We start from the raw sequence: 24,454 nt of genomic DNA, 5'->3' as shown, positions 1-24,454 counted from the left end.
AAGGAAGACCTTTCTCTCTGTCTCTCTCTCTCTCACTGTCCACTCTGCCTGTCAAAAAAAAAAAAAAGAAAGAAATGGTTGTGATATTGATGATAAATTATACTCTGGGGGCCAGTGCCGTAGCTCACTTGGTTAATCCTCTGCCTGCAGTGCTGGCATCCCATATGGGCGCCAGGTTCCAGTCCTGGTTGCTCCTCTTCCAGTCCAGCTCTCTGCTGTGGCCAGGAAGGGCAGTGAAGGATGGCCCAAGTGCTTGGGCCCTTGCACCCGCATGGGAGACCAGGAAGAAGCTCCTGTCTCCTGGCTTCGGAACGGTGTAGCTCTGGCCATAGCAGCCATTTCGGGAGTGAATGAACAGAAGGAAGATTTTCTCTGTCTCTCTCTCTCACTGTCTAAAACTCTACCCGTCAAAATAAAATAAAAAAGAAAAGAAAGACATCAACCAATGTCTAGACTATGGGGCATATGTTTCCCCTCAGAAATAAATTTAGGCAACAGAATTTTTTTTTCTAAGGTTAAAACTTTATTCATATGGGTCTCCTCAGTTAGAATCTTCAGTTCTTCCATAAAGTTTAGCACAACTGTTTCTGATGTTAGCAGTGATCCTTAGAGTCAGTTATCCACGTGGGTATCCCACATGGGTGTCAGGGACCCAGGCGTTCAGACCATCTTCTGTTGGCTTCCCAGGTGTTCTAACAGGAGTTGGATCAGAGGTGGAGCATCAGGGACTGGAACCATGCTCATATATGATGCTGACTTCACAAGAGGTAGCTTAACCCACTGCTTGCCACAGTCTCTGTTCTCAAGAAAGCAAGTAGAAACAATTTAAAACATATAGGAGATCAAAATTGTACTCAACTAAAAGCCAAAAGTTTTACTATGGCCTAGGTGCCATGTATATCTAGATTTCTTGTGACTACACGTGTCCATTTCCCACAGTTCACCACATCACCTGCTCCACTCAGCCACGCTGACCTACCTGCTGTCTATCAAACGAAGCACACATACCTCACAGTATTTAGATTCTGTATCACTGCCGCCTGGATCTTTCTTCCAAGCAGACAGGCACACAATTTCCTCATCCACCTCCTTTAAGCTTGTGCTCAGATGTCACCTCTGGCTGCTCCAGCCATAATTGCAATCTCCCCCTCTGTTTTATTTGTTCTTCATAATCTATATTATGGGTTTTATAAATTATTTTCTTGCATATCTTCCTGCACTGGAATACAAGTTTCATGAGAGCAGGGATTTTTACCTGTGGCTAACTAGGTATCCTCACTATCTTGGAGCTCAATAAACATTAGTTGAATGAAAGAATAAAGGAAAAAAGAAAGTGAATGTTGAATTGGTAAATGTCATGAACACTTTTGCCTGTTTCTCAAGCCACAGTTGAGACAAGTGTGTTTGGTGAAGGTTTATTTCAGATTCATTAGTTTTGTGTATTATTGTGAAGGAGATTTAAGTTCACAAAGGGATGAGTTGCAACCATTAAGATATCATCTTTAAAAGCCTTCCTAGGGTTAAAATGTACCCCATTTGTAGGCACACATTCCCCTAAACACAGCTTAACAATGTCTACTAATTACCCCGCCACTGCTTGTATACACCATGTGTTATTTTCCCTTTTCTCTATAGTACTACATGTTTTAGCTGAAGGCTTGAATTCCAAGATAAAAACCAGTCTCTAATTCCCAGCTCCCTTTCCATTTTGAGATGGCCCTTGTCTCTAGGGTATTGAAAACAGATGCATATGTGTATGTGGGTGTGTGTGTGTGTATTTGTCTAAATATTCTGTAAGTACTCTTTAAAACAGAGAGACATGCTTATACATTTCTGTTTCCCATTTTTAATGGCTAGAAAAAGATTTGTGATGTCATATCATCCTCAACCATTGGCTGAAGATGTTACATTAAAGTAACATAGCCACAACGTGGGAGGTCCATGCCAATCCATTAAACCATGGAATCTGCTACTCTGGGTTGTTACAGGAGAGAAACAAATAAATTAAAATGCCTTTTTTTAAAGCCAGTGTTTTACTAGAGTATCCAACCCTTTGTACTAAGTAATATATATTTTGTTTTCATAGATAAAACAATTCTTAAAACTCTAAAAGAAATACAACTTTAATATTAAAGGTGGTAAAAATTGTGGCAGTATTTCATTGATGTATTTGGAGGTGCAGGTAGAAATCCATGTCAACTAAAATTAGGAAGTTTAAAAATAAAAATATAACTATTAGCTATTTACCAAGTATCAGTCATTGTGCTGGAAATGTACATGTCATTTAATCTTTATAGCAACTGCCAAAGGTAGGTATTATTCTATGCATTTTGCAACTGAAACTGATAGAGCTCAAGATGTTTAAATGTTTTTCATACAGCATTGCAAGAAAGTGCAGAGCTCAGAGCCGAAATCCATGACCATTTCTCAAAGTGTACTTTCCCAATCTCTGCTGTTTAGCTTAAGATACATGCCCTCCCTCCATGGGTCTTGGAAAATTTTAAATGGAAGTAGTTGATCATCCACTTGACAAACACATCTCTACTCTTCTTGCTCCAGAAAGGATTTCTGCAGAAGTTGCTTGAAACCTTGAGTAATGGAAGGAATAACTATCATGCTGAGGTCTAATTCCCAATTTGGACTCAGATTTCAAGAGTTAGATGTTTAACCTGTCTGGACCTTAACCTGTTAGTCTAGTTCTTGCTGCAAGATAACTCCAATAACCGAGTCTGCTTAAATGAGCTCCAAAAGCATTGGCATTAAGTGGGATTTTGTAACCTCACACAGAATCCCCATTCATTTGAGCTGTCTGGAGTCAAAAGCAAAATCGAAATCCAAAAAACACATACACGGGACGGATTCAATAATTTCACAGATGTGGTTACAAAGCAGATTCAACATTTTAATGTCTTTTTTCCTGGCTAGAAAGAAGGGAAGCCATTCAAGAACTTTAAACAAAACAAAAACAACAAAGAAATCTAAACTTGCAGCCTCAAGGCATTTACAAATTTATATGCACATGTATGTGTACATTCATACATATGCAGGTATAAGCTAGGGAATCATTTTCACCCACGTAAACTGCAATCACTTAGGCTGGAGTGAGCTTTGGCTGATAATCATTGCGCCATGTGCTCTGCTGTGTTCAGACCTCAGTGACAACTCTAGCACCAGAGATATTCATCTCTTGAGTTGGGATGTGTTCCACATTGGCAAGAGCTCAATCTCTTTCTGCTGAGAGGAGTAGTAAAACACAAAGACCTGACTTTTTAGATAGCTGTACCTACCAACGCCTTGGTTTGACTTCCAACTTAACAGCGCATCCTGTGGCCTTAACATTTGGCAGCATAACAAGGACAAAATTGTTGCTCTTCAGAGCTCTCCAATTCGTTACTGTGGCTGTTGTGTCAAGGCAAACATTTGTTTTCTAGGCCATTAGTAAGAAAAATTTTGCACCTGGTTTCTCATCCCAACTCCTCATTTTTCCCTCTCCTTTCCACTTTTCCTCCAACCTCTGTAAACATCTCAAAGCTTTTGTGTCTTTTCTAGGTCATGCTAAACCAAAGAAACATTCTAGGGACAAGCTCAACGGACAACTTTGTCAGCATTGTAGGCCCCTATGACTGCTAAACTGGCTGGCTAATTTGCATCATTTTCCAAAGCCACTTTTAGTATTTATCTAAATAGTTTGGAAATTACAACTTACTGTTTTATTTCTGTTCAGGAGCATCTTCGAGGTATTCATGATTCATATGCTAAATGTCTGTCAGAAAAAACAATACAGTAAATTACTTAGTTCATTATGAGAACTATATTGGTTTTCAAGCAACTAAAAGTTGTTAGAGAAAATTGTCAAGATTTTCTGAAGATTGATAAAATGTGCAAGAAAGGCTTCTGGAGTTCATATTCTCTCTGGGGGTTTTGTTTTATCTGGCTTTTTATATGTATAAGTGTAGGATGTATATTCATGAAAATACTGTTAAATGTGAAAAAGGATTATAGAGGATATAAAAACATATTGAACACTTAAGGAGAATTTTTCTCACATCTCTCATCTTAGCACTAACTTTTCATTTCCTCTAATAATTTAGTAGATGTGACTGGATAGGATTATTTTGTTTAAAAAATAAATGTACTCATGGGAAGTATCTAGATTGATCTTAAGATTCAGTTATGGGCTGGCGCCATGGCTCAATAGGCTAATCCTCTGCCTGTGGCGCTGGCACCCCAGGTTCTAGTCCTAGTTGGGGCACCGGATACTGTCCCGGTCGCTCCCCTTCCTGTCCAGCTCTCTGCTGTGGCCCGGGAGTGCAGTGGAGGATGGCCCAAGTGCTTGGGCCCTGCACCCGCATGGGAGACCAGGAGGAAGAACCTGGCTCCTGGCTTCGGACCAGCGGCTCCTGGCTTCGGATCAGCGTGGTGCGCTGGCAGCAGCACGCTGGCAGCAGCACGCCGGCTGCTGCACGCCAGCCGCAGCGGCCATTGGGGGGTGAACCAACGGAAAAAGGAAGACCTTTCTCTCTGTCTCTCTCTCATTGTCTAACTCTGCCTATCAAAAAAAAAAAAAGATTCAGTTATGTTACTAGAGAGATTCAGAGTAGTACATTGGAAAGAATATCCTGCATAGATTAAAAGGTAATATATAAATGGGTACATAAAAATTCATGGAAATGGGATTAAATTACATTTATTTTGATGTAACACTTTTGAAATCCATGTATAGTTTCTTCAGAATTTCCCATAAATTTCATTAAGACCCTCTTACAAAGTGCCTTGTAGATCATAAGCCTTATGAAATATATATTATTAATACTATGAGCCCTCTTGTTCATTTAAAGGACATGCAAGCTAATTAGATATCCACATCATTAATCATATCACCGTAAACATAGTAATACCACCCTAAAGCATAGTGATGTAAAAAGCTAGTTATTATTTCTCATGAGTCTATGGGCCAGCTATGCAGTTCTGAAAACCTAGGTTGGACTCAGGAAATGTCCGCAGGCTATGCCTGTGCATCTATATTCAGAATTTAATAGGTTAGTTGGAGAGTTGCTGACCCAAGATGGCCCAAGCTACATGATCAACTTCTGCTGTGCACAGTGGCATCCTCCAGCAGCTGAGCCCAGACTTTTTCTCATGCAAATTGCATAGTTGAAGAGAATGGGTGGTAACTTGCAAGCCTTTTGGGGCCTCAGTTTAAAATTGGCACCCCATCACTTCCACCATATCTTTTTCCTTAGCAAAGGGTAGATTCAAGGTGTGGGGAAATACACCTCAGCTTTGAATGTGAAGAATTGCAGAGATAAACTACAAATAGTAAGAGTAAAGAAAGGGTAGATATTTAATATCAATCTACCACTTCATCTCTAATGTCAGACAGCAAAATTTCTAGTAATATTTCTAAAACTTCCATATTCAATATTACACAAAATTACTTTTTGCCAAATATTAAAATTCTTTAAGCTTAAGAGTGCTACATAGGAGATAGCTTTGCAGCTCAGCTCCATTAAGTTCCCTTTCTTAAAGCTGGTCTCTTTATAAAAAATGTATTTATTCATTTTTATTTTTATTTTAAAGACACAGAATGATTTCCCATCCACTGATTCTCTCCCCAGATGCCTACAACAGTCAGGACTGTGCTAGGCCAAAGCCTGGATCCTGGAACTCAATCTTATTCTCCCACATGAGTTGCAGGGACACAAGGACCTGAAACATCACCTGCTACCCCCCAAGGTGCATACTAGCAGGAAGCTGCGTAATAAGCAGAGGAATCAGGAATTGAACCCAGGCACTCCAAAATGTGATGTAGGCATCCCAAGCAGAAACTTAACTGCTCTTACAAAATTCTACCCTAGCTGATCTTTTTAAAGAAAAGAAGTGTTTCTGAAAATACATCATGATAATTTAGCTTCTGTATATAATTTACCACATATTTTTTCTTTGACCAGAATTATTTGAAGTGTTTCATTTGAAGGGTTTTTGGTTTGTTATTATACCTATGTTTTAGTTTTTGGTTGCCTGAATATACCTGACACACCAAAAATGCATAGGGTAGAGATGACATTCTAGAACCTGAAAAGTAGGTTCAAAGTAAGGCATTGGAATGTGTATGTTATATTTTATTACTTTTTTAACTTACTTGAGAAGCACAGAGACAGAAACAGAAACAGAGACCTTACCTTTGCCAGCTAATCCTCCAAATGCCCACAACAGCTAGGACTGGGTCAGACTAAAGCTGGGAGCCAGGAGCTCAATATAAGTTTACCATTGGTAGTAGAGACTCAGTCAAGGAAGACATCACCTGATGCCCCCAGGGAGCACAGTAACAGGAGGCCAGATTCTGAAGTGGAACCAGACTTGAACCCAAGCACACCAACGTGAGATACAAGTTTCCCTACTGCATCCCAATCACCAGGCCAAATGTCCATCCCCATTTGTTATCTTTTAGGTTGTCTTTTACATCCTGTTAATCTTGTCTTTAAAGTTGATGTTCATGAGTCTCCAAAGTCCAAACCCACAAAAGGCAAAAGAACAAATACAAGTGGATCCTGGACATTTGATTAATCAAGGGAGACTGAGTTAAGGAATCCTAAAATTTTTAAGGCCTATGGGACTAAATTAATTTGCTTCAGTTTAAAGTTATTGAGGGGAAGCCACTATGAAGAGCTATGCACACAGTGACCTTGCAAAAAAAGCATTTAAGGACATCTGCCTCTTCAATCTCTACAATGTCTTTAAGGAAGGAGGGTAAATCCACACTGTGAACTTAATATCCCCCTGGCAGGTACAAATCTCAAACATACTGCTTGTTTCTAGATGTCTGTAGATTGCTGGAGGCAAAGAAACTGACCCTTTGTCAGCTAAGAATACATCCTCTCAGCAGTAGAAATTTCACATAGTGATCTTCTATTCTTTTTTCCCAAGTATCAGTTTGTCTGCCAAAAGAATTCAGGATTTGTTTCTTTTATTCCTTTTTTAACTTTTTTTTTAACCAACATCCATCACAACAATTGTAGAACCTAGAAACAAAAGATTTATTTCATTATTCATAAAAACATAATTATTGAATGAATGTTATTATGAGACCAAATCTGTACATAGGCCATATTATGAATGAAAAAATTTTGTCAAAATATTCAGCAGGCACTTTTCTGGATTCCAAAATATTAAAACTTCTGCCTAGAGTTCAGTGAAGCAAATCAAAGATACGATTAGACAAAAATTAGACAAGAATTATTTTTTTTGGTCCCGTTTATTTACAAGATGATAATTGATGGCCCCAGTTCTCACAATGTCAACAACTTTTGTGGAAGACATTTATTTCAGTGCCTTCGGCAACATTCCTGTATTGCAGTGCATACTTATATAGAAAGGTTTAAATCATGATGGTAAGTGAAGCTTTGTCTCATCACAAAAATCATGAACCATAAAGATTGCCCAACTCTTAAGGTGCTATATCATGCCCACAGTACAAATAGCTTCATCCAGACAAATTTTACTTCACCAAGAAACAACATCATTTGAAAACCTTCGAATATTCCTGAAGAGGTATACAAACAGAAATTATTCCTTAATGGCATTAGTGTGTACACAGCAAATGAAAACCAGGAGCTGGATTCTTCCACCAACAGGAGAAATTTCTTTCAGTTGTAATTCTGTGATTTTCTTTTAAACAATTACAGAAATGTCTGTAACTTGAGGTTGATGACACTGGTTGACCAAGGTACTGTTTGAACTTTCTTTTCTTGCTCCTAGTTACAAAACAGACCATGACTTCACCAAGTTCTTAAAGACTATGGCTTTCATGGTCAAAGGAAGAAACTGAGCAGCATTTAAGACAAAGTATTAATGTTTCAACAAATTAAGATTTTGTTTTAATTCCATGCATTTCAAATTGAAAATGTTTTTAGGGATAAGATATATAATTCCATATATCACCCAAGTGGGTTCATTGGCTTTCTTCCTCCATTGTCAAGCACCTGGTCTGTCAGTAGTGCCTCAGACCAATGCTTTCAATGATAGAACATGTGAATTTCTTTCCTAGTTATCTTTTAGAACTTTCTAATTAAGTTACATTCAATGCAATTAAAGACAGATATCCACAACCTAATGTCAGGATATGCTTTAATTCCTATCATGTGAATTCTATTGTAGAAATTATAGTGCCCTAACATTACGATTACAACCATCCAAATTATAGAGTAACTTCTGGCACATCACAATTGTCTAGGATCAAACAGTGTTTTCATAATATGATTGATATAAAACTGATTTATTTCAAATAATGATTTTCACTGAAACAAGAAAAATATCAAAAGAAAAGCACATATGTATACATATATAGATTGAATGCAGCTAAAACCCCTAATTAAAAATACCTTATTTAATACAGGCCTTCTATTCTCCCATTATCTGATATCTTTAATATTTTAAAGCAAAAAATACTGAAATTCTTCTTTTGACTAATTTTCCCTTTTGTATTCATGGGCATGAAACACATGCTCAACAAACTATAGAGAAAAGAATAATCCTTTTATTTCAACCTGGCTTATGTCCATGTTTCGGAAACTCCCCCAACTTTTATTAACTAAGTCCATTATTAACTAAATCTTCCCAGAACATTTCTGCATACTAATAATTGAAAATCATGTTAATGACAGTGTGGTTCACAAAATTTAGAAAAAGGTCAATGAATCACAAAAATGTTGAATTATGCACAAAACATTTTTAGTTTGAAAACACTTGCAACCTCAAATGCTTCTGGCACTCCCTACCAGCTAACGTCTTAGCCAGCCAATGCCGCTGAACTCTTTCACCCCTGATGAACACTCCTGGGAGGAAGCACCTAGGAAGTAAAAACTTATTTTTTTTAAATCCTTCAGATGAGTGTTCTGCAAAAATTTTTGATCATGACAGCAAATAAGAAATATCTTTTATATGTCTAAAACACATATGTGCATTTGTATATAATTAAACTACACTTGTCATAAATCATACTGATCATTATAAAGTGAAATGATTCAATGCTAATTTATTACATGATCATCTATAATGGTCTTAAATCACTAAATTTACTTCATCAACCAATAATGGGCTATAATCTATAGGTTGGGTGACACTAACCTAATTTGAAAAGAACATGCCTTTTTGTTTTCTGTAAGATTAATAGATTTACCTAATTCAAATAAATTTCTAGAATTTAATCTTTCAAAATCAGAATTTTTAAATTCTATTTTCTTGAATACATCATTTTCAATTAACAGGATCATCCAAAATCCAGAAAACACTATTTTTAGACAAAATTAATATAATGTTTATTATCATTGATAAATGATTTATAGATTTATTTATTATCTTTGCAATAAGCCTGTGATGTAGGTTTTATGACTTTTCATTTGAATTTGTTCTAACAGGTGGAGTACCTCTTGCCTGATCCCAGTCCTAGTGATATTGGGTTCCTCTGACCCACAGATTCCACAAACCAAATGCCCTTGCTGTCCTGCCTTTCACATTTCCAAATAAATTAGACATTTTCATGGGCATTCACAAAATACTTCTCTAAACCACATGTTAAGAAATCCTAGGCCGGCGCTGTGGCTCAACAGGCTAATCCTCCACCTAGCGGCGGTGACACACTGGGTTCTAGTCCAGGTCGGGGCACCGGATTCTATCCCGGTTGCCTCTCTTCCAGGCCAGCTCTCTGTTGTGGCCTGGGAGTGCAGTGGAGGATGGCCCAAGTGCTAGGGCCCTGCACCTTATGGGAGACCAGAGAGACCAGGATAAGCACCTGGCTCCTGCCTTTGGATCAGTGTGGTGCGCCGGCCACAGCGCGCTGGCAGTGGCAGCCATTGGAGGGTGAACCAACGGAAAAAGGAAGACCTTTCTCTCTGTCTCTCTCTCTCTCTCACTGTCCACTCTGCCTGTCAAAAATAAAAAAATAAAAAATAAATCCTGATAACTCCTTTTGTTTTTCTCTATTCATTTGTTCAAGACACTTTCGTTGAAAACTCCTTGAGGTACATTTTCTTTTATTCTTTTTTTTACCCAAACCAGTCCATTTTCTAATGAGACTGACACAAGTTAAAACAAAAACTAAACATTTTATAAAAAAATCCATTCTAACATTTTGTGGTTTTGTTATGAAATGGTCACTAAACTTTATGCTTTCCCATGGGTATACTCGGAATGGACCCCAAGTTCTGACTTACCTTCCTTAACTCCACGCCATCCTCATAGCAGAGTATAAATGGGTGATGGCAAAGCTATGATGAGGACTACCACCAAAACACACTAATTTATAGACAAAGTAAGTAATTCACTAAACAATTATAAGTTTTATGAAATCAAGCATTATTTTTTTTCAAAGAAACGATATCCCTGTTACCATATCAAGTCACATTATAGGCAAGCAACAAATATCTATTGAATAAAGGACCATCTTAAGTGGTCTAAGTTTCACCTATAATTCTATTGTAATATTCTTTAGAAGTGAAATGATTATATAAGCTTTTAAAATAGACTTAACTAAAAGACACAGACCAAGAGGGACAAAGTGATTTTGTATACTTTTGTTTCTCCTTGTTGTAACAAAACCAACCTCTTCCATAGTCCTAAGGGATGCTCCATTATAGAAATGCTTGACATTGTGAAAAACTATGGAATTTGTAAAGTAAGTTTCTCAGTTCTTCCACCTGAGTTAATCCTGAGGTCTTTATCTTTGCTGCCCTCCTCTGGAATTTTTATATCACCTGGTTCTATTTTCTAAAGGATAAGATTCTATTTTCTACTGAAGGAAATACAAATGCTACATATCTCTTTTCCAAACATTAAATTCTTCACTTTTATTCAATTTTACAGCAGAACCTAGTGGGGAGTGGCAATGTAAAAGACTGAAGATTATTCTTGTTTGAGCCAATGTCACATTTGTGCTGTTTTGAACTACCTTCCATGTTACCTTCCAAACAAGAAATAGTTTGAGTTTAAGAAATTTGAAATATTTATTCTGTTAATGTAAATTTCAACATAAATATTTCTGTATGCTTTATGATCAGTCCTCACTGTATAATATAAAATATGCTAATATGTCTGTAGAACTTAAAACAGGAATAGACAAATACAGTATAGATTTCATGCTCCAGAAAAAATTGATATCAGAACATTTCCACTCAATTAATTCCCTGGGAGTAAATTATATTCCAATCTTCCATCTCCCATCTCATATAACTATTACAATCTCTTAAGTCCCTTGGATCAGTACTTCTCAATTTTTAATGTGCATACAAACAACTTGGGGATGCTATTCAAGTGGATTCTTACCTAAGGAGCACTGAAATTTTGCATTTCTCATGAATTCACAGATGTGATATCATGGTCTAAGAATATTGAGTAGTTGGCCCTTGATCAGTGCCTCATAATAGAAATAAAAAGCAAGCCAGTATATAATAAACATTTTTCTCATAGGCACATTCTAAAACAATAAGAAGCAGATGAAATGTATTTTATTCATATATTTTGTTATTTTACTAACCCAATATAATATTATGGAGCAGAATATCAAATTAAACCAATTTGTCACAAATAGAATTTAAATATGTAGTAGTCATATATAAAAAAAGTGGCTGAGATATTTAAAATTTTTCTTTTCACTCAAAATATTCAAAATCCAGTAAAGTTTACAGTTAGAGCACATCTTAACTTAGATAAAACACATTTCAAGTGCTAAGTAGCCATATGTAGCTAGTCACTTCTATATTGAACACAGCACCCCATGATAGCAATATTCAGTCTATAATATCAAAGTGAAGTGGTAAGTCAACTTTGAGAGCTTGCTCTCTATAACAATATCTGAAAAACAGAATGCAGGTAAGTCCTATCTCAGATCTCTGCATCCATAAGACGAGAGAGCTGTTCAGCTTCTTACATATAATTTAATTTTCCAAGTTAGAGCTACCAAAAAAACCATAACCAACAAACTTCCTCTTGCTGAAAGGAACTTTACAGAGCTGATTTTGCTTTGAACCATGGTCATCCAAAAGAGAACCAAATGACAATTTTCCTTCTCCAGTTTTCACAGGAACACCAATGCATCTCAGGTATCCAACATCATATTTGCTAAAATGAAGCAGAATTTTCTTTTATGTTTACTTACATGCTGTTCAACATTACCAAACTTAGTCTATTTCAACTAAAGTACATTTATCTATTACCATTGGCAAAGTAACTCTATTAATTTATCTGAAATCTCTTTGCATCACGCCACATTTCTATTATCTTTTAGCATTATTTGTAGAGGATTCTACAAATACATGATTTCTGGCTCCTAAGCATCATCTGTTAGTAATAAACCCTTTCTCCCCAGAGCACTCATACTGCAATCTTGCACTAAATAATGCTGATATAATTAATATTTAATCAACATACACCATGAGTACCATTTTTCCTACTATTTTACGTTCATTATGCATTTTGTATTTCACCATCTAGTCTTCTAATGACTTTTCCCCCTTTATATTACATTCAGAGTTTTATTTTGCTTTGGTCTTTTTCCTTCCTTACGTTGTTTACACAGTTATGCATAACTAGCAAAACATTCATCAGTTTTCTATTATCACAAGATTCTTCAAATGTAAGATGAGGAAGCATCCTCATGATAAGAACTCTTACATAGCTTTTCATTCTAGAACTGGTTTTGTCCAGTCTTGTATATATGCCATGAGTATATTTTACATAAAAATTATTCAATTACAAGTAAATCCATACTAGTTTCTTAACTCATAATTTTAAGCATTCTGATTTGCAAAGATCATTTGAATAGTGAATGTGTTGATTCTCATTTGCAAAATCTCTTCTTGCTTTTACAAGAAAATATATTCTGACATTAAATTATTACTGTAATCAATCCCATATAATTTTTCTTAAAGCCAATAACTTTTATAGTTAATTAATCATATAATTTCTTTAAAAAGTGAAGATCTCAGCTGGCACCATGGCTTAACAGGCTAATCCTCTGCCTTGTGGCGCCGGCACACCGGGTTCTAGTCCCGGTTGGGGCGCCGGATTCTATCCCGGTTGCCCCTCTTCCAGGCCAGCTCTCTGCTATGGCCCGGGAAGGCAGTGGAGGATGGCCCAAGTCCTTGGGCCCTGCACCCACATGGGAGACCAGGAGAAGCTCCTGGCTCCTGGCTTCGGATCAGTGAGATGCACTGGCCGCAGCGGCCATTGGAGGGTGAACCAAGGGCAAAAAGGAAGACCTTTCTCTCTGTCTCTCTCTCTCACTATCCACTCTGCCTGTCAAAAAAAAAAAAAAAAAGATCTCATGTAAGAACAATGCTCCAATTTAGCTACACAGGAAAGAACTCACTAGGGTGAAGTGAAATCCTGTTTATTTATTATCTATTTGCTTCATTACACTGGACACCACTTCAGAGAAAATAGAAGAGGCACCTGCAAGCTGCAGCTCCACAATGTGCACACCTTTGTTGGATGGACTCCTCTTTCAAAAGAGCTGCAAGATACCAGCCAAAGCTACAACAATCATGTGTTCTCCCAAATAGGTGTCTCTATACCATCAAAAACATGAAACATCAACTGTCCTAGAAGACTGTGCACTAGTTAGTCTTCCATCCATAGATGGGAACCAGCCTTTTAAAAGGAATCCAAGAACTGAAAGATTAGATAGGTGAGAAATATTTTATACAGTGTAAAAACAAAACTAGAAAATCTGAGCAACAGACTAAGTCAAATTAGCAATTCCATGAGAACGGAGCAGGTTCTATAAAGACTGGAGGGAGTAAAAGAAGGTCATAAGACAGAAAAATGAAGCTGCCCATAAATACGAAACTTTCTTTATCTCCTGAAATTGTAATGAGTTCTTAAAGACCAATTAAGACTCAAATTGGGAAAGAGTTCATAATATTTGGGATCCCCAGAAACAAGTGAAATCTATAACCTCCTATGAAATCCTTTTCAAGGGCTCTTACCAGGCACTCATGAGAAGATTGGTGGCCAGACAAAAGACCTGTGTGCCTCCTTCAGTGGAACAAGTATGCAAGACCTGCCAAAGAGTAAGAGTGAATCAGGGCTATCTACAAAAACTCATCCACCCTCTACAAACTCTGAATACAAGGAAATGATTGCTTGCCACTAGGAATAGCCACAATACATCCTCCTCCCCGAACGCCTTTCAAATCAGAAGCAAAAGCCATCTGCCACAGAAGAAAGAGCAAAAAACATGCACATATCCCATGTCTCACCTTGGTTTGCATGAGGGGAAAGCTGAGTTCCTCAGGATAGGGCAGGAATCCTTTCATTCCAATCCAAGGAAAAGATCATCTGTAGCTGGGTAGGTGGTAAAAATCCCACCTCTATACAGAATTCTGCCCTTTTGGGGCACTGCTATGCTGCTACACAGGACTGAGTAATAAGGAGCATAGTTGCACAGCAGAGGTGGACAACAAAAGCCAGAAGAGAGTCCTTTTGTGATGCAGGCGGGCAAGACCAGTTGAAGATTGGGGTAGAACAATGACACTGGAAAATACACTACTGAGACTCCAAGCCCCAAAGGAGCCCAAGTTACTGGCAGCCCAACAATGGAAGATATCCATCAGCAAACATAACAATCCTCAATTCTTACTTCATTATATACAAAAATTAATCCAAAAAAGGACATAGACCTAAATAGAAATATGAAACTATAAATCTTCAAAATTCAGCAAGAAGACACATGACCCAGAGAAGAGATAATAATGGCAAATAAGCTTACAGAACATTCTCCTCCTCCTTAATCCTTAGGAAACTGCACTGTCTAAAACCACTGTGAGATAGAATTATACAAGCACTAGAATCACTAACGTAAAATGATTGATTATGCAAATTTTTTAAAGGACCTGGTAAAGAAAGCTACAATTTTCACTCATCGCTAAGGAGAATGCAAAATGATACAGCCATGTTGAGAAACAGTTTGGTGTGCTTTTTCTTAATAAAGGCAAACATATATTCACCATATGAATCAGTAATTCCACTTCTGAGAATTATAGCCAGAAGTGGAAATTTGTGCCTACACAACAACCTGTTATGTAAACAGTTTTGGCAACATTAACTTTAAATGCCCAAACTGTGAATGACTGAATTCACTTTAACTGACAAGTGAAGCAAAAAATTGCATAACCATAGATTAACAACTATTCAGCCCTGAAAAGGAACAAATTACAGATATATCCAAAAATATGGATGATTATTGAAAACACTAATCTAAATAAATAAGTGAAACACAAAAGACATACACTGTATGATTCCATTATGTGACATTCTAGCATTACAAAACTATGGGAATAGAAAACACATCAGTGGTTTTGGGTGCTGGAAGTAAAGGAATCGAATGCAAAGAAATCTTTAGAATGATGGAAAATTCATAGCTTGATTGTTGTAGCCATTTCACAACAGTAAACATTTGTCTAAACTGGTCAATGTATATTTTAAATGCAAATATGTCTCAATTAAAAATTTCGAGATTTAATCCTATTCAGCCAAGGTTAAGAATCATTTCAGCAGTCAAAAAAAAGGTGTTGCATTTGCACAAGGGTAAAAGATGTTGAATATATCAGCTGCACCAGGAATTTGTGGGTTACAGCCTATTGTCCTTGGAGATGGGCCAGGTGCATCCTGATTCCAAAAGTCCATTTGACTCAAGGAAGCAGGTGTGACTTTTCTCCCATTATTTCCCCCAGAAGGATTAACGAAGGAAATTGTCACTACAGGGTGTGCAATTGCTGAGAAAAACTATAGAGTAGAGGTTAGCACAAAAATTAATATTAGAGTTTGCTTCACAGAGAAATAGTAAACAAAGTTTAGAAATAAACTTTCTTGGCATTGTTAATTTATTTTATCCAGGATCAAAATAAATTCTGCCAAGCCTAATCTGTATATACGTGATATACGTGAGCATTTGGCTTAGCAGTTAAGACACCTGCAGCCTATATTGGGGAACCTGGATTTAATTCCCAGCTCCAGGTCCTGACTCCACCTTCCTGATAATATAAGCCAGAAAAGGAAGCGGTGATGGCTCAGCTGATTATGCTGTGTTCCTTCCATGCTGAAGATTTGAATTGCATTCACAGCTCCCTACTTTAGCGCCCAGCCCAGCCTCAGAAATTGTATGCATTTGCTTTACTCATACTAATGCATGGGAGATTCTCTCTCTCTCTCTCTCTCTCTCTCTCTCTCTCTCTCTCTCTCTCTCTCTCTTTCTCAAATAAATGTTGGGTTGTTTTTGTTTTTGTCTTTGTTTTTCCAAGTACTTACATACTTATGTGTTAGCTGTCTGATTGCCTGGTAGACTTGATTCAAACAAAATATATTTACCCATGATATGGCTGTACGTGACAGCAACAAATGCTTAGGTGGCAGAATTTATTATGCAATTCCTTTATTATGAACTCTTTTTCAGTGGTACTTGATGAACCATAAATATTACTTGCTGGGAAATGCAGATTTGTGCTTATAGATTCTTTACCACACCTCAGAGTTATTTTAGAATTCTTCTTTATTTCCTGTCCCAACTTTTTTACGTACTTGCTGTACTATTTTCTTCTGAAATATAATATCTTTTTTGCATTAACTTTAAAGTAAAACTCTGGAATCATTAAAGAAGTCCCTTCTACTTCAAAGATTAATGAACACATGAAATAAACTGTTGAAATGAATGTCTTCACTGAGCCAATATCTAAATCAATCAAAGCATTAAAATTCTTCTGTACCAAATATGAATTAACTTTCAAAGGGCTTTAATAATTCTGTAGGATAATGGCATATACTTTTCAAATAATATTTTATAAAGCAATCACCAAAGAGGATTGATATAGGTTTGCTGTTTTAATCAGGTCATCCAAGGTATTTTTGATGATTATAAAAACCATCTAATGCCTATTTAATCACAAGATATAATGCATATGGTTATTTTTCCCTTTGTAGTGGGTCCTAATTTAGCATGGACTGAGTTGTAGGGAAAAAGGAATTTATTATATCTAGAAATCATTACTAATAATCACAGCCACTCTATCAGTGTTGTCGGAGTTTCTTTTTCTTTTCTTTTTTTTTTTTCTTTTTTTTTTCTTTTTTTTTTTCTTTTTTTTTTTTTTTTTGACAGGCAGAATGGACAGTGAGAGAGAGAGAGAGAGACAGAGAGAAAGGTCTTCCTTTTTTTTGCCGTTGGTTCACCCTCCAATGGCCACCGTGGCCAGCGTGCTGCGGCCGGTGCATCGTGCTGATCCAAAGCCAGGAGCCAGGCGCTTCTCCTGGTCTCCCATGGGGTGCAGGGCCCAAGGACTTGGGCCATCCTCCACTGCACTCCTAGGCCATAGCAGAGAGCTGGCCTGGAAGAGGGACAACCGGGACAGAATCCGGCGCCTCGACTGGGACTAGAACCCGGTGTGCCGGTGCCGCAGGCAGAGGATTAGCCTATTGAGCCGCGGCGCCGGCCCAGAGGTTCTAAAATAGCTGACACCTCCATTTTAGAAATAAGGTTGGACATTTAACTCATGTAACCTTGAAAAATATTCTTCAATCATGTGGCATTGCATTCTTTGAAATCAAACATTGTGACTATTCTACCCTTTTCCCTTTGATGTGTATTACATCTTTGTTCATAATATACAACACTAACAAAGACTAAGACCCTGACAGAAGAGAGAAATTTAAAAGATTATGACACATCCATAACATAGAATATTACAAGTACATTCTATGGGATTCTATACATCTGTGTACAAACATTTGTATATATGGTCATGATATGTTCCAAAGAAAACCGTCAGGTTATTAAATAAAATGCCTAATTAAAGAAACTTAAGAACTGAAACTGTATTGTGTGAGCATGAGAGGGCAGAATTTTAGAAAAAGAATATTAATGGAGCCAGTGTTGTAACACAGCCTGTTAAGCCACTGCTTGCAACACCAGCATCTCATATGAGCACCACGTCAAGTCCTGGATGCTCCACTTCTGATCCAACTTTTTATGGTGCACCTGAGAAAGCAGTAGAAGATGGACCAAGCACTTGGGCCCCTGCACCCACATGGAGTTATAGGTTCCTGGCTTCAACATAGCCCAGCCCCTGCTGCTGTGGCCATCTGGAGAGTGAACCACCAGATGGAAGATTGATCTCTCTCTGTTTCTCTCTCTCTCTCTCTCTCTCTCTCTCTCTCCCTGTGTGTGTGTCTGTCTCTCTCTGAAACTCCTTCAGATAATGTAAATATTGTTTTTTTAAAAAAGGAAAGAATATTCACTTAAGGATTCTTTTATTTGTTTATTTGAAGGGCAGAGTGACATAGATTGAGGAATAAACAGATAGAGATAGAGACTTTTAATTTGCTGGTCCACTCTCCAAATGCTTGTAACAGCTTTGGCTGGGCCAAGCCAAAGTCAGAAGCAAGGAATTACATTTGGGTCTCCCACAGGGAAGCAAGGACCCAAATACTTGGGTCATGATGTGCTGCTTCTCAGATGCATTAGCAGGAACCTGGGTGGGAAGAGGAGGCAGGACTGTATCTCAGGCATCCTGATACAGGATGTATATATCTCAAGCAGCAGCTTATCTGCTGTGCCGTGATGCTTGCTCTTAGAGCAGGAATATTTAAAAGAATAAAGACTGTATTGTTAAAAGTGGCAATTATTTGGTTGCACTCTGGATGACAGATCCTCCTTGTGCTTATTCATAGTTTCTATGATGAGGAATATTTGTATAATCAAAATATCTAAAACTAATTGTAACTTTCAAGTCCAATTCTTGGGCAAGAAATAATTGGAAACAATAATCCACCTAAAATAAATTCAGAAAAATCATGTTATTAATCTGCAAGTGTTGCCCACATGCTGATGATTACCAAGATAAATCAGGTATCTTCCCTCTTCCCAGAGTCCTCATCCAAGACCTTAACGGGGCTTGCATCCCAAGTTGAGATGATCTCCTCCAAGGTTTCCCACATTGCTTGCAGTGTCTGTGGTTATCTCCCACTTCTTACCCTTTCTAGACACACTGAGTACACTGTGATTCAATGGAATAATGTTGATCCAAAGAATAACTGGATGGAAGAAAAAATTAATCTCTGCAGTTATGAATTTCAACATCTGAAAAAGATTCATTTCTGAAAAAAAGTCAGAGTCATAATTACTAGTTTTCATAGAATAGATGTAGAACCTCTGAAATGAGAAATAAAATGTGGTTTTCTTTTTGTTCGTATGGTCCCTTCTGTGTCTTTACTCCATCTGCCTTTCTCAAGGTCAGTATTTAAGGAGCCATTTAGATTCAGAAATATCATGAAATATCCTTATGCCAACGCCTAGGCAATGTGAATGTTTTATCTGCATAAAAGCATCTGAAGCCCTTGAATTCTTTGTTAGTATCCCCTCTAGACAATTATGTGATTTTGTTGATAAAACAGAATACTTTCACTTGAAAATCTTGTGGAATAAATACAGAAAAGATCAACCTTTCTGAAAGAAATGTGCTTTTTGAAGAATATTTGAAGTTTTCTCAAGGACAAATGTTCTTTAGTTAATGCACATTGCTGCAGTCCTCACTCTATGGAACCAGTCTTGCTCAGTGTGGGCAGTGATGGCAATTACATGACAACCCACATTCTGTACCTCCACGATGTGCATTTGTCCTAAGGCTGTTGCTGAAGAACAGAATTGCCTCAGGTGACTGTGCCCCTGTGCATGAAATTATTTTCAACAGCCCAAAGCATAGCAAAATGTTTTATGTGACACGTTTAAGAGATTCTTATCATACTGCACAGGAGTCACTTTTTACCTCTCTTGCCAATCTGATCTAGCAGGATGGATTTTTTTTTAAAGAAGCTTTGATCACACTTCCTCTGCTGTTTCCATATACAGTGTCATATGGATGCATAAATGAAGTTGCTCTCTGAACCACAATCCTCTTAGCCATGACACAAGCTATCCAGTTGTGCCTTACACATTTACTAACTTCCCTTTGTTATAAACTTTTTTAGAAATAGTGTTAGATCTTGTCAAAGAATATGAACTATATGAACTTGGTATTTAAGATGTCAGGTAACTAATTAAAAATTACTTATTTTGGGGCAGGCACTGTGGGGAACTGGTAAAGCTGCTGCCTGTGGTGCCAGCACCCTAGAGGTTTAAGTCCTAGATGGTCCACTTCTGAACCTGCCCCCTGCTAAATAAGCCTAAGAATGCAGCATAAGATGGCCTAAATGTTTCAAGCCCTGTACCGACATGGGAGACCTAGAAGAAGCTCCTGGCTCCTGGCTTTAGGAAGTGAACCAGGGGAAGAAAGATTCTCTCTCTGTCTCTCTGTCTCTGTCTCTGTCTCTCTCCTCCCCCCATCTCTATGAAACTCTGCCTTTCAAAAAAATAACTAAACCTTCTTTGAAAATGATTTTTTTTAACTCCTGAAAGATACTAATTTGACATTTGGTAATATTCAGAAATGTAGGAGCACCATTTAGAAGAATCCTGTAAATGCTGACTATGCCCTACAATGACATCATGCCTTTTTTTCAGAAAGCTCCAAGAATTTCTAAGTGTTAGCCTGTCTAGACTAGAAGAGCAACCTGCCCAACAGCTGAAAATCAGAGAGGCCGACGGATGCATGTGATGTCCTCTTTCTCCTACTCTGTGTGCAGGTGATTCACCTCAGGGACTTTGAATAAGGTACAGTGGAGAAGATGCCAGACAAGTATAATTTGAAAATTTCAACTGAGTCTCTTTTGATCCTGGTAATGATGGGTGTCAACTAAACTATTTTAATTTTATCAAATTATCACACATTTATACAAATATGTGCTAAGAAAATATCTATGAAGGGAGAAGTCTGGTAACCTGGCAGCTTTATTGGTCAAAACTTTCCATTGATGAGTTGGCAAATCAGATCATGGTAATGTCATACTTCATAGATCATCTATAAGAAAAAGAGATAGGAAAGAGGCAACAACAAAATGAAATGAAAACGAAAAATACAAAAATAAAATGGAGAGGAGCTAGAATGGAAATGGTAACAATGAGTTCACAGTTCGATGATAAACTTGTAACCACAGGGTCGGCGCTTTGGCGCAGCAGGTAAAGCCACTGCCTGCAGTGCCAGCATCCCATATGGGTGCTGATTCTAGTCCCGGCTGCTCCACTTCCTATTCAGCTCTCTGCTATGGCCTGGGAAAGTAGTAGAAGATGGCCCAAGTGCTTGGGCCCTTGCACCCATATGGGAGACCCAGAAGAAGCTCCTAGTATTGGATTGGCTCAGCTCCGGCCTTTTTGGCCATCTGGGAAGGAAATCAGTGGATGGAAGAATTCTCTTTCTCTCTGCCCCTGACTCTCTGTAACTCTGCCTCTCAAATAAATAAATAAATCATTTAAAAAAATGTTTAACCACAGATCTGTGTTTTCTTCAAACAGCTTTACCTGGTTTCCTGAATGATATTCACATTCAAATCATGATTGATTTGTTCTCCTTCTTTCCCTCTTTCCTACACTCTTGCTAAACTCTTTAACTATCAATCACATTGTAGAGTCTGTATACAGCTTAGAAGCTGTGTATAACCAAATGGCATGTATAAAAACAGGTATACATGTGTCATGTATAAGGACATGAAGTGTAGAGGTTTTTCTGGATTTTGGAAAGGATGTGGGCAAATGCACGAGAGCAAGGATGTCACAGCATACATTCCATCTTGTAGTGTTGAGCAAAGAGAACACAATGTAGCAGGAGATCCAGATAGGAAAATGGTAGCATGTTAGATTATATAGAGATGATTGTATCTGACCTCCATTGTATGTGTTTTCCATTGCTGTTGTAATAAATGATCACAAACATAGCAGCACAAACCAACATGCATATTTTACTAAGAAGTAATGTCACATTGCTTCACATCTTTATCAGGTGTGTGTCCTTTTTTCTGCATCTCTCCATCCTGGGCTTGTACCTCCTCAATATTGGCCTTTAATCCTTGCTGTAATGGAGCCCTGTAATTTGGGCTCTGCTTCCTGAGGACATTGACTAATAGTTTGCCCTTTTAAATTGTCCCCTTTGTGAAGGAGGAGCCCAGAGTGTTTATAAAACAACATTTGACCTAATCATGGAAACTGACTAGAGAGACCATAGAAGAATATCTCATTCCCAGAAATACGAACTAGATGATAAGCCTAACCTCAATTTCTGCTTGCTGCCTAAATTGCAGTGATCTGGATCACTATGTACACTGAAACGCAGAGAAAGTTAGCTCAGATAAAAAACAAAATCAGATTTATAGACAAGCAAAGCTCTAAGACCAGACAGACAAATGGACTACAGACAAATGGAATCAAAGCTCCCCCTTTTTTTGGTTCAGTTTTCAGTTACTATTTTCAGTTCCTTTATGGTGAGAATCACTTGCATGAAAGACTTCAATAATAATAGAATTAAAAGGTAAGATTATTTTGGTGCAAAATATTTTCAGAATCTAGGCATAGATTTTTTTCATAATATGAACTTTTCGAAGACCCTTTGTATGCATACATTTTGCATTTTTGCAGCAAAATAGACTTACTTGTTAATTCCATGTACTTTTTGAAGAGTCTTGGCAAAGTTTCCTCCTCCTGTAGTAGTTTAATATGAGGTCCAAATACTTGCAACAAAGGAGGTTATTCCAGGGACAGGCATTGTAGCACAGTGGGTTCAGTCGCCACTAGGGATACCTACATCCTATATATCAAACTCCCTGGTTTGAGTCCCTGCTACTCCATGCTTCCTGTCCAGCTCTCTGCTTATGCACCTGGGTGGTAGCAGATGGTGGCCCAAATAAGTCAGTTCCTGCCACCTTCATGGGAGATCCAAATGAAATTTCTGGCTCCTAGCTTTAACCTGGCTTGGCCCCATTGGAGTAAACCAGCAAATAAAAGGTGTCTCTCCCTCTCCCTCTCCCTCTCCCTCACCTTCTGTCATTTGGCCTTTCAGATATACAACTAAATTCTTAAATAAAGAGACTATTCCAGTTATTGTAGCTGTGTAAGAAATCATCTTACAACCTAGAGGCACAAAACAATTATCTTATGATGTTCAGAGATCCTATGCATCAGGAGTTTGAACAGCCTAACTCTGGGAATCACCTAACTCTGCTTCCCAGTGCCTGAGTACTCAGCTGGAGAGACTTCAAAACTAGAAGTGATTCAATAGCTGGAGGAGTCCGGAATCATTTGGAGTGTGTTATCACTTACATGATTAAAGAAGCAGATTGCTGGCTAGGACTGAGCAAGGTTGTTAGCTGGAACATCTAAACATAGATTTTTGTATATGGTCTTTCCATATGGGCTCAGTGGCCTTCCTTACATCATGTCCTGAACTTTGGAAGAGGTCAGAGAAGTGCATGGCAATTTAATGATATAACTTCAAGAGTCACATAAAGTCATTTCTGCCATATTCAAATAGCCAAAGAGTTACAAAAGCCTGGTCAGTTTCCAGGGGAGGAGACATAGATTGTGCCACTCCATGGGAAGATTGTCAAGATCATATTGTAAAGTAACACGTGACTGTGAAGTCTTATTTCAGCCAGTATTGGACAATCCAGTCTGTCATGGGACTTGATCATAAGATAACTGGTGAGTTGCAGCCAGACGCTGGTTTCCATTCTCTGTTGGAGGTTTGGAGCCCATCCTGGAGTCAGTGGGAAAGTGATTTTTAAGGAGTGAAGTGGCATGCATACCAAGGATAAAAAGAATGTGGCTGCATAGAAAAGATGAGCATTAAGAGCATGTCTTCTGAGAGTTCCTCTTTAACATGGTCAGGATTCTATTATGCTGTGAAGGCAAGCCAAACTGATACTCTAGTCTGCACCAAATTCATTCCCAGTGATTTTGTGTTACCATATGGATTTTGTTTCATAAAGGAGTTAAAAGATTATTCAACCCTGTGTTTGACAATATGAGCATGCCAAGTAAATAGGCATGTACGATGGTTTTTAGAATTGATTTAAAATTTATGTTGTTTTACTCTATTGGAAAAATGATTCTCATTGTTTATCAGAGCACTGACTACACACAAAGAAAGTACTATTCTTTCACCTTAGAAAGCTCTGCAATAAAGGATTTCTACACACAGGAAGTTTGGGCTTCAGTGGAAAATTTTTGAAGAGCACAAATGAGATTCTCACACATCCACATAGTCTGAATGAGATTTCAGAGTTAGAATGAAAGCTAAGAAGCCAGTAGGAAAGTTCTGTGGAGTAGATTATTAGTAAATTCTTCATCAAAGGAAGGAATCCAAAATCCTCCAATAGCGGCAATGTGGTTTTTTGGTTTTGGTTTTTGATTGTTTATTTTGGCAAGTAAATTCCATTCCATCTCCTGTTACATATGATGGAAGTTTATTTGAACCATTATCTAAATTATGACACCAACCACGGCTTTTAAAGGGGGAATTATAATAAAGGAATTTATGAGACATAC

At 37.8% G+C, this 24,454-nt stretch overlaps 1 long non-coding RNA gene across 1 annotated transcript; it reads right to left on the bottom strand.

Annotated features, from left to right (window-relative positions):
- Positions 1 to 604: 604 nt before the first annotated feature.
- LOC133771288 (uncharacterized) lies at positions 605 to 7,009 on the bottom strand. The gene is made up of 3 exons (XR_009867556.1): positions 6,854 to 7,009; positions 3,707 to 3,763; positions 605 to 801 (listed from the first exon to the last, which is right to left on the bottom strand). It is a non-coding gene; the product is annotated as an uncharacterized LOC133771288 (long non-coding RNA).
- Between the last annotated feature and the right edge of the window lie 17,445 nt (positions 7,010 to 24,454).

This window comes from Lepus europaeus, chromosome 12 (genome assembly GCF_033115175.1).
Source record: "Lepus europaeus isolate LE1 chromosome 12, mLepTim1.pri, whole genome shotgun sequence".
In the NCBI taxonomy this organism is placed as follows: Eukaryota; Metazoa; Chordata; class Mammalia; order Lagomorpha; family Leporidae; genus Lepus; species Lepus europaeus.
The sequence above is the reverse complement of the archived record's forward strand: the minus strand, read 5'-3'. Positions and strand labels throughout refer to the sequence as shown.